This window comes from Neopelma chrysocephalum, unplaced genomic scaffold (assembly GCF_003984885.1).
Source record: "Neopelma chrysocephalum unplaced genomic scaffold, ASM398488v2 Primary Assembly neopelma1_96921, whole genome shotgun sequence".
NCBI classification, from domain to species: domain Eukaryota; kingdom Metazoa; phylum Chordata; class Aves; order Passeriformes; family Pipridae; genus Neopelma; species Neopelma chrysocephalum.
Genome location: NW_020925564.1, coordinates 2275888 through 2292038, shown reverse-complemented (window position 1 = coordinate 2292038; position 16151 = coordinate 2275888). Strand labels below are relative to the sequence as shown.

General features: G+C 38.2%; 1 long non-coding RNA gene across 2 annotated transcripts in view; it reads right to left on the bottom strand.

Moving 5' to 3' along the window:
- LOC113960834 overlaps positions 1 to 16151 on the bottom strand; it is a 611076-nt gene that overhangs the window by 352880 nt on the left and 242045 nt on the right. For both annotated transcript variants that reach the window (XR_003532117.1, XR_003532118.1), the window contains exon 3: positions 6407 to 6479. This is a non-coding gene — a long non-coding RNA (uncharacterized LOC113960834). The remainder of the gene's footprint in view (positions 1 to 6406; positions 6480 to 16151) is intronic.

Sequence of the window (16151 nt, the reverse complement as noted above, 5' to 3'; positions counted from 1 at the left end):
ATTCGCAGTGCCGCGTCCCCATTCCCTTTACCCCTCGGGCCGTGGCAGGTCTTCACTGATAAGACTGTTTCCCAGGGATCTCTGACCCAGGAGACCAGGGTCTGTGAATGTTGGAAGGAAGACTTTCCCTTGATCAAGGAGGATTGGGTTATAGTCAGGCAAAAGTGACATCCACAAGTCCATGGGCCCTAACAAGATGCATCCACAAGTGCTGACAGAGCTGGCTGACATCCTAGCCAGGCTGCTCAAGATCAACTTTGAAAGGTCATGGTGGTCAGGAGAGGTGCCTGAGGACTGAAATATAGCAAATGTCATGCTGGTCTTCAAAAAGGGCAAGAAGGAGGACCAGGGGACCACCAGTCAGCCTCACCTCAATTTCTGGAAATGTGATGGAGCACCTCATTCTGGAGTCCATCTCTACCTATACGGAAGACAAGAAGGTGATCAGGAATAGTCAGCATGGATTCACTGAAGGTAAGTCATGTTTGACCAACCTGATTGCCTTCTATGATGAAACAACTACTTGGAGGAATGAAAGGAGAGCAGTGGATGTTGTTTTCCTCAACTTCAGCAAGGCCTTTGACACTTTCTCTCACAGCATGCTCATAGGCAAACTCAAGAAGTGTGGGTTTGATGAGTGGACAGTGAGATGGATTGAGAACTGGCTGAGAGGGAGATCCCAGAGTGTTGTCATCAGTGGCACAGAGTCTATTTGGAGGCCTGTCACTAGTGGTGTCCCCCAAGGTTCTATACTGGGCACAGTATTGTTTAACTTCTCCATCACTGACTTTGACAGAGGAACAGACGTCTCCTCAGCGAGTTTGCTGGTGACACAAAGCTGGAGGAGTGGCTGATACCCCCAAGAGCTGTGCAGCCCTTCAGAGGGACCTTGACAGGTTGAAGAGATGGGCAGAGAAGAACCTTCTGAAATTCAACAAAGGCAAATACAGGGTCCTGCACCTGAGGAGGAATAATCTCGGGCACAGTCTGGGGGCTGACCTGCTGGAAAGCAGCTCTATGAATGACCTGGGGGTCCTGGTGGACAACAGTGTGCTCTTGTGGACGAAGGCCAATGGTATCCTGGATTGCATTAGGAAATGCATTGACACAGGTTGAGGGAGATGATCCTACCCCTCTGCTAAGCCCTGATGAGGCCACATCTGGAGTGTTGTGTTCAGTTCTGGTCTCCTCAGGGTAACAGAGAAATGAAACTTCTGGAGCGGGTCCAGTGAAGGGCTACAAAGATCATCAGTGGACTGATCATTTCCTCTTATGAGGAAAGGTTGAGGGAACTGGACCTGTTCAGCCTAGAGAAAAGACAACTGAGAGGGGACCTCACCAATGCCTATAAGTATCTGAAGGGAGAATGTCAAGAGGTTGGATCCAGGCTCTTCTCAGTTATGCCGAGCATTAGGACAAGAGGCAATGGGCAGAAACTGAGGCACAGAAAGTTCCATCTGAACACGAGGAAGAATTTCTTTACTGTGTGGCTGAATGTGCAGTGGAACAGATTGTCCAGAGAAGTTGTGCAGTCTCCGCCACTGGAGATATTTCAAGAACAGTCTGGATGCAATTGTGTGCAATGTGCTGTAGGATAACCCTGCTTAAACAGGGAGGTTGGATGAGAGGACCCACTGTGGTCCCTTGCAGTCTGACCCATTCTGTTACTTTGTGATTATCAGTTAACTACATAAAAGTTTGGGACCCCTGGTGGCCTAGTGGTTAGCATGCAGGACTCTCACCACTGCGACCCAAGTTCGATTCCCCGGTCCCCCGGGCAGATGGAGCTCATTAGCCCTGTAAGGCCATCCATCTATGAGAAGGTCACTCTAAACAAACCTATGTCCTGAGGACCTCACTGCCATTGTCCAAGCTTGCTTGGCCCCGGCAGATGAACCTTCAGATTAAAGGGTGGGCTCAGTTCAGCACAAGCTGTGTCTCATCTAAAAAATCTATTGCGCAGGCTGGAAAGGTAAAAGACCTTTCCCAAAATCTTTGTTCGTGAAGACTGGCCATACATACATACATAAAAGTTCACTTGATTTAGAAGGATGTTAATTGCACACCCAGTTACATGTAATCACTGCTACTTCAGAAAATAAAATCAATCTTTTGATAGAATAATTCTTCTAGAATAATACTAATATAATACAGATTTGAAAACTAAAACCAGAAAAACAACAAAAAAGCTATCAAATTTACTAAGAAAAAGGATTTTAGCAAGTTATGATTTCATTTTTTTAGATGTTTCTGAATTATGTTGTTATCTACCAAGAATATACTGATGGAGAATAAACATTTCTGCTGCAAATTTTTGGTCACTTCCACACAAGGCATCATGATTCAGATAAAAACATGTTCTCTATGCATAATTAATTAATCCTTAGGCATACAGACCCCTCACAAGGCAATAAAGTCTCTCAAAACTGTACAAGGTATTAAAATGGCCTTTGTAAAACAATCAATATTTTTCTCTACATAATCCTAATATTTAGGAAACTGGTGAATATATTCACTAATTTTTGAACACATGATTATAAGATATACATAGGATACTTATAAGAGAAGATTGACATACATGTGTAACCACAGGTCATACTAAAAATGGTCTTTAAATAGTTCTGGCTGTGAATAAACTGTCTTACAATAATAGAGCAAATACTGCTAATATGCTAAAATTAGCCCACAGAACTTGTGCTGGATGAATTCAGAATTACCTGGTTGTGAAAGGTAAAAATATACTGGTAAAAACCAAAATTTTCCTTTTTTTTTTTTAGATTATATTATTATAACCCCTGTTTTGTAACTCTAGAGATTGCTCTTTGTGGCTCATCTACTCTGGTCATAACACAGTTACCGAGACATACTGAACTGTATTACATATTTCCTTACATTGCTATTTGCTATGAGTGATACCAATATTTATTTGGAAAGAAAAAATACAGATTAAAAATTGTTTCCCTTTTATTTTACTGAAAATAATTTGTAATAGAATATTATGAAGAAAAAAACCCCAATAATCTCAATAGATGCATTTTCAAAATACCTAACTAGTCTATGAAGATTTTGTTTACGCCAGTTTCTATCCACACAACGATAACACTTCAGAAGAACTAAACTACTTGAAGCATTCATGGAAAATGTTTCTGTACTGTATGAAGATTTTCTGCAGTTCCATTAGGGCTTTCTTATTCACTATTCCTTCAGTAGAAATGAATGCTTGACTTACACTATTCTCACTTTCAATAGGAATATTTTTGGAAACAATATAAATTTTTACAAAAAAGGATAAAATTTTCATATAATTGTATATATATAAATTATTTAATATAATTTTAAGCTTGGTTAACTGGTAAAGTGAATTCTGTGCTGATGGTAAGTAGCTTAATGAACCAGAACTTTTTAACCACAGCTACAATACTGCATGGGTGTGGGAGTGCTCACCTTTTCTCCAGGGCTCCTCATCAGTTTTGAGCCATGACACCTGTTTATTGAATTGAGGTGCAGTTGACTCTACAGAGACATCTGGTCTTTGACCTTTCCGTTATGATTTCTAGATGTGAACTATTGTCACAACATGCAATATTTTTGTAATGTGGTTCTTCATCCTCAGCATTTGAACTCATTCCACCATCACATTTCAGGAAGGCAAATGAGTGTCAAGCTAAAAGAATGTTCAAACTCAACCAATCTAAACTGGCTTCAATAATATAGCCTAGAGGTTAAAGCTTTAATATTCTAATTCGAGCTTGCCAAGTTATTGAACTGACAGTCAGTGTTAAGCATTTTCATACTTATGTATTCTTATTAGTAATATGAAGTTCCTCATAAAAGCTTTAATAATTGCCTCCTTTAACTCTATGATCACAGAAAGCAATAGATTGCATCTTAAATGCCTATATCTAGTTTCCATTTTTTTCATTAATCAGAGCAAATTAATTCTAAATAATGAAATGTATTGTCTCATCTTGCATGTATCTTAATTATCATTGAAAGTGCCATAGGTGTATCCCTGTTCATCCAAGTTTAAATATGGAATCTGAGACACAGTGAAGTCTAAGAGACATACTTTATATTCCTACACTACCAAAATTTCACCCTTAAGAAGAATTTTATGTTGACATTTTCAGGGCTGGAATGTGCTCACCAAGCAGAGGAAAATAAAACACTGAATTTCTGGTTAAAAGAAATCAATACCTAGCAACCTCTATTCAAGTTTGAGCGGGGTTTTCTGTTATTATGAAATTTCACTAAATTAATTTCTGTAAGAGATAAAGTTTGCTGAATTTGGATTTCTTTTTTTCCAATAAAATTTGAACTTAAAATGAATGGAAGTTGAAAAATTACATATCAATGTATACATGACACAAATACAGAATTCTGAAACTGACAAAAATATTAAACTATTCAAACTTCACTGTTAATTGGGCTTTTCTTAAATTTTATTTTTTTATTTTTATTTTTAACTTCCAATTGGTTTTTCATTGTTATTAATTCCTTCAAGGAAATTTCTTATGTTTGATAGGGTGACAGGATTTCAGCCTAGGAAATTATATTTATTCAGGATTTGCAGTCTTAAAGAGGTGGGAATCTAGCCACAGAGAATCAAGTCTTCTTTAACTGTGAAATATAAATATTAAGTTCACATTTATTTAAAAAGACAGTACTTCAAGAGACCGCAGAAATAAGTTAGAGTTGAATTTATTAGATGTTACTTCAAGATTGTGAATTTGTTCTGAGAACATGTTTATTAATTTGGGTTAAACACATTACTGCATCTAATCTACTTGTAATTTTATAGTAGGAAAAACCAACACAAGGCGACAATTTTATTACTTTCAATAAAAGTAATTTATAGTTTATCTAAGGAAATGAAATATAAGGATGACCAAATGACATGATTTAGATCATATTTTAATCTGTTACTATTTTAAAAGGCAAGGAGAAAAGTCCTCCAAAGGAAACTTTCTATCAAAATGGAATTTTGTTTTTAGTATTCACTCAAATAGATAGACACTGGTTGTGTGACATCCCTTATTTTGGACTATGGTGTAATAGCTGACACTATACTTTGATGATATCATAAAGAAAAAAGTCACTCAGAAGACTGATCAGAACAAATACCTGCCTGGTTTAAAATGTAACAGACTCTGGGTTGTGTGCTCTTCATATATGAATGTCAGAAATCACCTTTCCTCCTCTGTAAATTCTCCATTTATCAGCAATAAAAAAGAATTAAGATAATTAAGAATCTATGCTACATCAGTGGTCCTAACTCTGCAATTGATGTACCTAATGTAATGACCATTTCCACGTCCATATAATATGAAATATCATACAACTTTATTATTCTCAGCATCTAGTATTTTGAAAGTGTTTCTTGAACTCATTAAATTCTGGAACATGACTCCTTTTTGTATAACAAGGATGCATAATTGAAGTTGTAACACTATTCTACTTTTTTAATGGATGGATAGAAATATGAAAAAGTACTATGAAAAGGTATCTAGCTTAGCAAAAGCCTTATGGTGTTTCAGTGAAAGATGAAGATTTGTGTTTCTCAGCACTCAAGATCCAACAGAAACTTTCACTTTATAACAAAGTTAAAAAAAAGAAAGTATGGTATATTAAGGCTGAGTCATGAGTCTGAAATGTGATTACAGTCATCAGACCTTCATTATTCAGAACTGCTCTAACACTTAGAAATATGTAACCATCATTTCTGTTGTCTCTGCTCAGCAGCTAAAATAAAAATTAAAAATAATCTTATTTCAGATGCAAATTCCTAGCTAGAGAGTGTTATATAAGCGTTACTACAGTTCTGCTAATATTAGCAGAAGTTATGATGTAATTTATTAGAGCTTCATAAAAGTTGCTTATCAAAGGAACTTTGACAGGTCTCAGTGACCTCTTAAGCCTATCAGCATACCCTGTAGTCGAAAACAGAAGAGCCTCTAGAGTTTTGTCATACTGATGTGGGTGGAGGGAGGGAATATTGTGGAAGAAGTCTGACAAGTAGTTGACAAATAGATTACTGAAATTTGAAAAACTGACAATATCGAACATTTCTGAGTGACTCATGCTGTACTAAACTAACTACAATAAGCACTCAGATTTCCAGATATATAGGAATCAAGGATTTCTGGAAAATAGACATGGAGCATGTATGAATCAACTGCTCTGTTCATATGATATAAAGTTGATGTGTAAATACAGAACAAATTTGATGTGTCTGTGATTCAGGCTTCCTACATATGAGATCAATCATAGATTTACAGTTTGGAGAATTTTCCAAGAGAGCCTGGAATACAAGTTTTGTTAGATAGACACTGGAGGATGTTGTTATAGCAGTTAAGTCAGAAATGACAATTTAGCTGATCAAAGTAATAGATCTACACCAACTTACCACCTCACCACAATGTCCTCATAGCGCAGTCAACGACTGGAGGATTAAAAGTGTAAGACTCTTCAAGATTTCCCTGAAACAGAAAATCAGACATGTTTTTATTTGTCTTTCTATAGCAACACCAATAAATTCTGGAGGCTTCAAGAAATAGATAAATTAATACACTGGTGATAAATAACTTCTGCAACTGATATCATTGAAGGACAGTAAAACAAAGTGGAATTTCTAGGGTAACTCTGATGTAAATGAGTATAAATCATAAATTGTCATATATAAAATTATTTAGTTATTTGTAATGAAATTTCCTGTATTTGATTGAAGAGTTTATGAAAAAAATTGTGTTTCAAACACTTTGTCTTAATTATAAACACTTTCTTGCTATGTGACTGTGCTAGACAAGCTCTTTTTCAATTTACTATTTTTAGTGCAACAATGTTGTTTCATAACTGAACTTATGCTATTAGCTCTTTAAGTGCACCAGACATATCACCAAACCCTGAAGTACTTGCACAGGCAGTATGTTATTTGGTAAATTATCTGAGGTTTCTGGAAACAGAACTGAAACCTTGTCAATAGTAAAATTATCTCTTCACATACTATAAAGTAGAATCAATCTCTAGCATATGAATGTCCATTCAGCTCATTAATTTAACTCCTTCTCACTAAAAATCAGGCTTACGAGGTGGGCCTGTGCAAACCTTATAATACTCAACCAGGTCAGAGACCCCTGGTGGCCTAGTGGTTAGCATGCAGGACTCTCACTGCTGCGACCCGGGTTCGATTCCTCGGTCTCCCGGGCAGATGGAACCCGTTAGCCCTGTGAGGCCATCCATCTATGAGAAGGTCACTCTAAACAAACCTATGTCCTGAGGACCTCACTGCCATTGTCCAAGCTTGCTTGGCCCCGGCAGATAAACCTTCGGATTAAAGGGTGGGCTCAGTTCAGCGCAGGCTGTGTCTCACCTAAAAAATCCATTGCGCAGGCTGGAAAGGTAAAAGACCTTTCCCCAGATCTTCATTCGCGAAGACTGGCCATTATAACCAGGTCAAATGCAAGGTCCTGCACCTGGGTCGGGGAAATCCAAAGTACAAGTACAAACTGGGCAGAGAATGGATTGAGAGGAGAATGATTTGGAGGTGTCAGTTGATGAGAAGAAAAACACGATCCATTTATGAGTACTTGCAGTTCAGAAAGCCAACCACAGCTTGGGCTGCATCAAAAGGAGCGTGGTTGCGGGAAGTGATTCCCCCCCTCTGCTCTGCACTCATTAGACCCCCCCCCATCTGAGATACTGCATCCAGGTCTAGGGTCTCCAACGCAAGAAAGATGTGGACCTGTTGGAACAAGTCTAGAGGAGAGACACTAAGTTGACCACAGGGCTGGAACAGCTCTCCTGTGAAGACAAACTGAGAGAGTTGGGGCTGCTCAGCCCAGAGAAGAGAAGGCTTGAGGGAGAACTTATAGCACCTTCCAGTATCCAAAGGGTGCTTACAAGAAGGCTGGAGAGGGACTTTTGACAAAAGCATGTAATGACAGGACAAGGGGGAATGACCTTAAGATGAAGGAGTACAGGTTTACATTAGATATCAGGAAGGAATAGGTTGGCCAGAGAAGCTGTGGACTCCCAGTACCTGAAGGTTTTCAAGGCCAGGCTGGATGGGGCTCTGTACAACCTGGTCTAGTGGAAAGAACTGGATGATCTTTAAGGTCCCTTCCAACACTAACCATTCTATGACTATAATTCTATGATCTTTCCTAGGAATAAAGGCTCAGAAGGGTCATACTGTTCAATCTGGAGAAGAGAAGGCATTGACATACATAAACAATTGAAGGGAAGATGCAAAGAAGATGGAGTCAGGCTCTTTTCTTTGATGTCCAATGACAGGACAAGAAGCACTGGGAACAAGGAAACACAGAAAGGTCTGTATAAATATTAGAAAACAGCTTTCTTACTGTGAGGGTAACTGAATGCTGAAGCAGATTGCACAGAAATGGTTGCGGAATATTCATCTTGGAAATACTGAAAAGCCATCTGGACAGGGTCTTGGGCAACCTGCTCTCAGTAGATCCGATTCAGCAGGGAGGCTGGACCAAATCCAACCTCAACCACTCTGTGATACTGTGATATTTTATTCATGGCACTTAAGAGTTTGCATTATATTGACCCACCTGGGCAGACTGGGATTGATAGGCACGTTCTACCTCTTTATGTATCTCATTGGTGATGTTCAGAGTTCACAATATCCCTAAATGATTCAGGAAAGAATAAAATTAAATAGCAAAAAATAATGAATAGTGACCAAGGACGTTTCACCCTAAAAATGCTCTTCTCCTAAACTTCAGGAAAAAGTAGTCTATTTCTGTCATACTACAATAACAGTTTCAGTGATTTATTTTATTTAATGCACTGCATATGCAACAGAAAGTTGTTGAGAAAAGGCACGTAGAGAACTTTTGTAAAAGTAAAGAAATATTAAGTAATATAAAATGCAATGGGAGCATATTTGGAGCATTTATTTAATATGATCTCACAGTGCATTCAAATGTGGTGCAGCATGGTTGTATATGACAATGGACTGAGTCAGTTATTTTGAAGTCAGAAGCATTTCAATATCTGCCTTTTTTTCGTAGTCATACTGGAAGCAGAGTGAATACAAATATGCAAACAATAATGTTGTCGGTGCTGAAGGCTGGATGACAGGGTTCACATGACTACCTTGAATACACATTTTGTTACATTTTAACACTGCTGTGTTTATGGCAGAGATTTTTTAGGTTGACACTATTCACCAGTTAGCATTTCCTTTATGTATATAAAAGCATCAATTAATTTTTTTTAACTTAAGTTGCTTAATTAATCATCACATTGTAGGAATGTTGGTTAAACAATAGGAACTCCTAAAATACATTCTGAAAACTGGCACACTACCCATGCTCCTTTTTCATAAACACATATGCAAATACAAGATTCTTCCCCTCTTTTATCTGTCCCCTTTGTTAGTCCCCTATGTCTTTTAGCTGCTTGTATTGAACTTTTCTTGCTCTATTTACATAGGCTTTCATCACCTGAAAATTAGGAACCTGTCCATGTTCATAAATTCACTGAAAGATTATTTTTATGTTCAGTATTTTCCTTTTCTGTTAATACTTCTAGTTTTCTTCAACTATTCTTTAAAAAAAAAAAGCAACAACCACAAAAAAAACCACTAACAAAACAAAACAGTAATTCTAACCACAAAAAGTAAAAATAATGCCTAAAACGTATTCTTAACATTTTAACTTCCTAAGCACAAGAGCAGCCCAGTTTAAATAGATTAATTTATTGGCATTTTCTTGAAGAGCAATAAACACATTCTCTGGACATTTAAAAGAAAGAGGAAGAACCATTGCAAAGTTGTGTAAGTGGGACAGAAGTTTAGTGAGGCTAACTTTTTCCTATATTTGGGGGCATGCATGCCTTTCACCTGCACCTCCCCTTGCATTGTTTCTTTTCTACCTATCATTCCATGGCTCTTTTCTATTCTTTCTCAATTTCTCTTAATAATTTCACTGTTAGGGCTTATTAAATTTTCATCTCAGTATCATCAAGGATGTCAGTATATCAGCATTGCTATGAGTCTAAATCACAGATGATAAAACCTTGAAAATTGACAAGATCAACAGCATATCTGAATATCCTAAGGTAGCTCTGAAAACTCCTCTATTAGGTTTCCTAAACTTGCAGACACAGAAAAATGCCCACTACATGAAAAGGATGGTACATTACATTGCTACAAATATCAAGGGAATTATATTGTTATACATCCCCAAAGGATCAAGAGGTTTGTCCCTGCTTCAAAATAAAATAACTTATAAAATTACTTAAATTTTTAAAAAAATATTCACTTCCCCCAAAAATCCCTTGTGTCTCCAGAACATTTATTCCTTACCTCTAAGTATAAAATATACGAAAGCAGATGTCACAGCCTCCAAACCTTGTTTCTAAATCTGTGTCACACAATGCTAAAAGCTCTGGAGAGAAAGGACATGGTTTGTGCTGAGTGGCTGTCAGCAAACGTAGGAGAGAGACAGTTCTGTTAGATGCTGTGTGACCATGGTCAGGCCTCTCTCAGGTTTGTCACTGTAAGTGGAGATGACAGTCTTCTGCTATGTCCCTGATATGCCGTGGAAATAAATTCATTGAAGAATATCGCGAAAGCATATGAATCTATGTGAATGAATGTAACTCATTTAAATTTGACCTCATTAAGGCTAATTCTCTTGTGATTGTCCTTCAGTCTTCTTCATAATCACTCTTATATTGAAATGATGAAAATAATCATTCATTGTATTTTATGCTTGAAGTGGACAAGACTAACAGATACCCCAGAAAAGAGAGTATGTCTTCCTGTTGTGTTTTTGTGCCCTGTCCACTCTTACTCCCCTGACAGAGTCCATGAGTCCAAAGAACTTAGCAATGATACTTAAGAAACAAGAGTCTTGTTTTCTGCAAGTTTATCTTTTTGATGACAGTTTGATAAATGGTACACCAGAACAGGGAAAGGGGCAGAAGAACATGATTTGGGACTCTTTATGATAACTAGATGGTAGCTTCTTTTTTTTTTTGAAGAAAAAAGTCACAAGCAGGGAGAGTTGAGGTCTCTTTAGCAACTGAAAAGCCTATCAGGACAAATGAGATTGTAGTCAAGCCTATTTTTTTCAAGAGAAACAGTGTGGTTTTATCCATGGATACGGCACAGGGTAGAAGATGAGGTCCTATATGGATTCATGAACAAGAAACCACTTCTGTGCTCTAGAAAAGAAAGAAACTCATACAACCAAAACAAAAAGTAGTGAGAAGAGAAGGAATTAAGCAACTCTGACTTATAGTCAACTTTGTACCAACAACTGTCATACTGGGATAGTCTAGATCTGAGTAATTTCATTTAGATGCTGGACACTTGCATCAACATAACACCGTCTGTAACATTAGCTATCTTCAGATTTAGATTATAAAAAGTATGTAGAAAACCTCTAAAAACGAAAGCACTGAAAAAATAAAATATTGGTTTCATTATAAGCAAGGTAGAGGAGGTGGAAGTTGAATCTTCTATAGACTGGAGGTACTTGGAATTAATTTCAGAGAGAAGGCTCAACACTTCTATCATTTCACAAAAAATTAATTAAAGAGATGAAAGACTGCATAAATCTTAGGTATATAACTAGACTTCTTCGTTCATAGTGATTTATTTTTCCCCATTGATTTGGAAAACGTGATTTTTATTTAGAAAATTTATTTGACAAAGTGATTATACTGTCAAAAGTTACTTTCTTATTAAGAGCAAATTTTCCTCTCTGATACAATAACTGCCATCAACAGCATCTGATAATCATTCTCAAGATGTGTAAGTACACACTGTTTACTGGCATCTTTAGAAATATTATGAACTTCAAAGATACAACATAACGACTGTGAAAAATGTGTATTTCTCAAATGAAGTTTACAGTAAAATATTCCTTATATAACCATTTACTTTTATTCATGAAACCACAGAGGTCTTTGGCTCCAACAGCAACACACAAGGAGAAAAAATATCCATCCCTCAAATTAAAACATGTAAGTTTGAGCAATTATATAAAAATCAGGAATTTCAACACACAGCAAATCTGAGGCTTAATTTAGCTCAATCAGTTTCCTTAGAGAATAAAAATACAAATTTTTGCAAAAAGACTTGTTAAACCAGGAGAAAGCATTTTGGTCAAAACCGAGAGCATATTCCCCATTTCTAGAGATAATGGGTAAGTAGATAATTATGTAGATGTGCAAGAAGTATATGGAAAAACGTTGATTAAGGATTTTATATATGATGTGTTTTATGAGAATGAAAGGTATTTTTTCCTTAAATGTTTTCTGAATCCCTAATTCATTATCAGTCCAGGCTATTCAAGGTCACCTGTGTATTAATTGCAGAAAGCCAGTAGCAGATGATGAAGCTAAGAGAGGCTTATTAAGACCTCTCACATGCCTAACCTGGTTTTCACCAAGACTGAAACACAATCTCCCTCTTAGTGGTATGGTACACGCAGGAAGCCTTCCAGGAACAACTCTACAGCCAAGTAAATCAATGTTTCTCCTGTAAAGTCATTCTCAGTAGCATTGTTATTAAGAGGTAGAGCAACGAAGAATAGTATCAAGAAACGTGGCATTGTCCCAGTGGGAATGTAGTAGCACGGGAAGCAAAATAGAGGGGTGTTAGGCTGCTATTTGGTAGAGATTTAAGCTCTAGTAAACAGGATCCTGCAGATAGATAAAAGGAAAATGTGTTTAACCATTTTTCACCTATTAGAATAGCATTGGAGTTCTACCTTGCATTTGACAATTTCTATTCCAATGCTGCAACAAACCCAAGCCATAGAAAGAGCTCCTAAATCATAGGGAAAAGAAATTAGTAGGGCAGATAGTACTAACCTCTTCTATGAGAATAACTGTCAAAAACATTACTATAAATGCTAGCATTTGTTCTTCATGAGACAGAAGTTCCTAGCAGAATTACCACAGCCTGAGGCAAAAGCAGCTGCCAGGGCTGACCCAGGATGTCAAAGATCTGGGTATCCCTTAAAGCCTGGCCAGATACAAGACCCTTTCTCTGCCCGGGTCCACTGAGGCCCAGCCAAGGCCCTCCCCACCTCTGAGTGCCCCAGCTGAAACCCATCATGCCTGCAAGCTCCAAAGTTCATGCAGATAATCAGAAGGCTAAGCCATGGACTTTTAAGCAAGAAAGAAAGTTTATTTCGGGGACGCTCACAGCTGCACGAGCTCACAGCTGGGTGGCAGAAAACCACACACCACAGGGCCTCTTGGCCATACATATCAAAGGGCACTTAGACACGAGCAGTCCTGCGTTCTCTTTCCCTCCTCCATTCCCCTTCCCTCACTTGTAGGAAAGGAATGATTCTTTCTGCACCTTGTCAGGTAAGAGAGTTGCCTCTTCGGTCTAGCAAGGAAGCAGCTCTAAGGGAAAGCCTTGGTGGTTGTTCTCACACCCTCTCTCAATGTATGTTCTTTTAACCACAGCAGCTTTCTTGAGCAAAGAAAAATTTCTAAACCAGTTCACCTCGCCCATTTCTTGTGCAGGGGTCCCTCCAACCCCCACACTGCCCACATTTCTTCACGGCACTTTTGCAGGACAGCCTGGCCTCCCCACCACCCCCTTGGCTCCTTCACCTGCCAGGGGACTGCACTCCACAGGCACAGCTCTGCGCAACCTGGTGTGTCTCCAGCTCCTAGATTATCCTCCTAGGTGTGTTACCACTCCCACAGCACCTTCCTAAGCCTAAAGCCACAGGTGGAGCTTGGCCCTTAGACCAAGCCATAGTGAAAGGCTCCACAGGTGTGCCAGAGGCTGCCCTGCAGTCTGGCCTGCTGGGCGCCGTGGGGCCAGGATTCACAGCAGTGCTAGAAGGCACAGTCAGACACCATGGGGCAAGGCCCCATGGCTGTGTCGATGTTTTCCCCATGATTCCCCTAAAGCCAGATGGAGCAGGGACTAGCTGAGGGCTCTGCCCACAGCTGCAGCTTGAGCTGGTTATTAGGCTTATTTTTCCTCCTGGTCCCCGTCACTAGGAATCTCTAGGCTGACCCTGTGCTCCTGTGCTTCACTTAATTCCGTATAAGCCAACCCTGGCTTCTGTGACTTTGCTACAGGCCCCTGCTTCTGCCTAGGCTCCAGGTCCCACTCCAAAATGGAACAAATTGAAATTAAAAGTATTGTTCTTTCTTTGTTATGTGGAATAAGTATTTCCTTCTTGCCAAAAATTATACTTGCTAGACCCTTTGAAAAAAGTTTAATTTTCCAAGGTGTTAAAAGTTTGGTTGTGGTATTCCTTCTGTAGTAAAAAATTTACCTGAATCTTTTTGTTTCAGGTATTTCTGGTATTTGGAGAAGTATCACATAGTGATGGGGGAGGATTGTTATCAACCTGTCTCTTAATTATTCAATTACCAAAATATGATAGAATTAATTCCCGTATGAACTTCATTTTTTCACAAAGCCTCTACATTAACATACTGCTTAGTCAGTAAACTTTCTATGGAGAAAACTGTTGACACACATTTTCCCACACTAGTAGGCACAGAAAAGCAAAACCAACTATTTTATGTGAACTAACTTCTTGTACCTTGGAGACAGCTGTGGTAGGGAAAATACTCTGTACTTGCATATAGTTAAAAGTTATTCTCTTATAAAATCCACAAATCTTCTTAGTATAATTAAGGATTTAGTAAATGAAGTGCATATATAAATTGTCTTCTGTTGCTGCCCTACTTATTTTTTTTCCCATTTAAAAATATTTTATTTCTACGGCCATTTTTAGTTTCTAAGACTACTTTTTTTTTATTTTAATTTTGCTCTCATACTGTTTTCTTTACATATGTTATGAATGCAAATAGCACTCAACAGTATTTGGTATCCATGAAAATGGTATATGATCATGCAGAAATTGTTCATAATACCTATAAAATAATAAGGAAAATCTGCTAGAAAGGGATCAACAAATATATCACCCAAATGCTACAAACCAGGTATTGGCAAACTGAAGCCACAAAAAGACAAAAGTAAATAGGAAAAGAGAGGAACCATAAAAAAACAGTGGAAATTTTGCCATTTTTTCCTCTGGTGACACACCAAGAACGAGTTATGAAATAGATCCCAGAGCAGGACTGGAGTAAATTTTCCCTTTTGAACTGTGATTCTACTTGTTGTGTAATTATCTAAATAAAATATCCGACACATTATGAAAAATGTGAAATTCGTACATATTCAGAAAGTTGTGTTTTGTAGGAAAAAAATCTTAATACTTATATATCTATTAAATGTATTACTGTTACACAGTGCATTTTTCGAAAATACAAGTACATGAATGGAATTCCCCAGTGCAAAAACTCTTTTGTTTGCAAATTGAGATCCCCACTTTAAGTCCTTTGAAATGATTGTGTGGTCCAGTACCGGCTGAGTGAAACCAAAGTTCCCAAGGACCACCTTACAAAAAAAAGGCCAAAATGTTATTTTACCTAATCCTGTCACCTCACATAATCTCACAACTGTCTCTCTAGCCCTGTCTGAATATAACATATTTCTACAGGCAATTAATACGGGTGATCTTAAACCACAGGAATCCTCCAAAGCTATCTGATGTAGCAAGAAAAGCAGAGTTTTCTTTATAAAAATTAAAAATAAAAATATGAAATAAAGGAAACTAACAAGAAACAGTAATGTTCATGTTACAGACTTATAAAAGATTATTCTATGGTTCATGGCTAGGCTTCACGAACGAAGATTTGGGAAGGGCTCTACCCACGTTTGTTGCAAGCACGTTGGTGGCTAAAAAGGCCAATACGAGAAAGGCATGTCCAGTTGCAAAAGACACAGCAGAAATACTCCTTAGATGGTATATTCTGCAAGGCTCGATTCTTTCTGCGTTGTCTTTTCTCCTCAAGAGTGATCCTGCGTGCTTTCTCAAAAGCATCAGCAGCGTTATAAATGGTTTGTCTTCAGGTCTCCCGATTGGAGGCCAGAGTAGACCAGTTATGGTGGTCAATATGCCCAAGGCTGAGATGTTGTTTCAGGGAGTCCTTGTATCTTTTCTTCGGGGCTCCTCTCTTGCGGCAGCCAGGGGCAAGTTCACCATAAAGCAGGATCTTGGGGAGGCGGTGGTCCTTCATCCTAGAGACGTGCCCTGCCCAACGCAGCTGTGTTCTCAGCAACA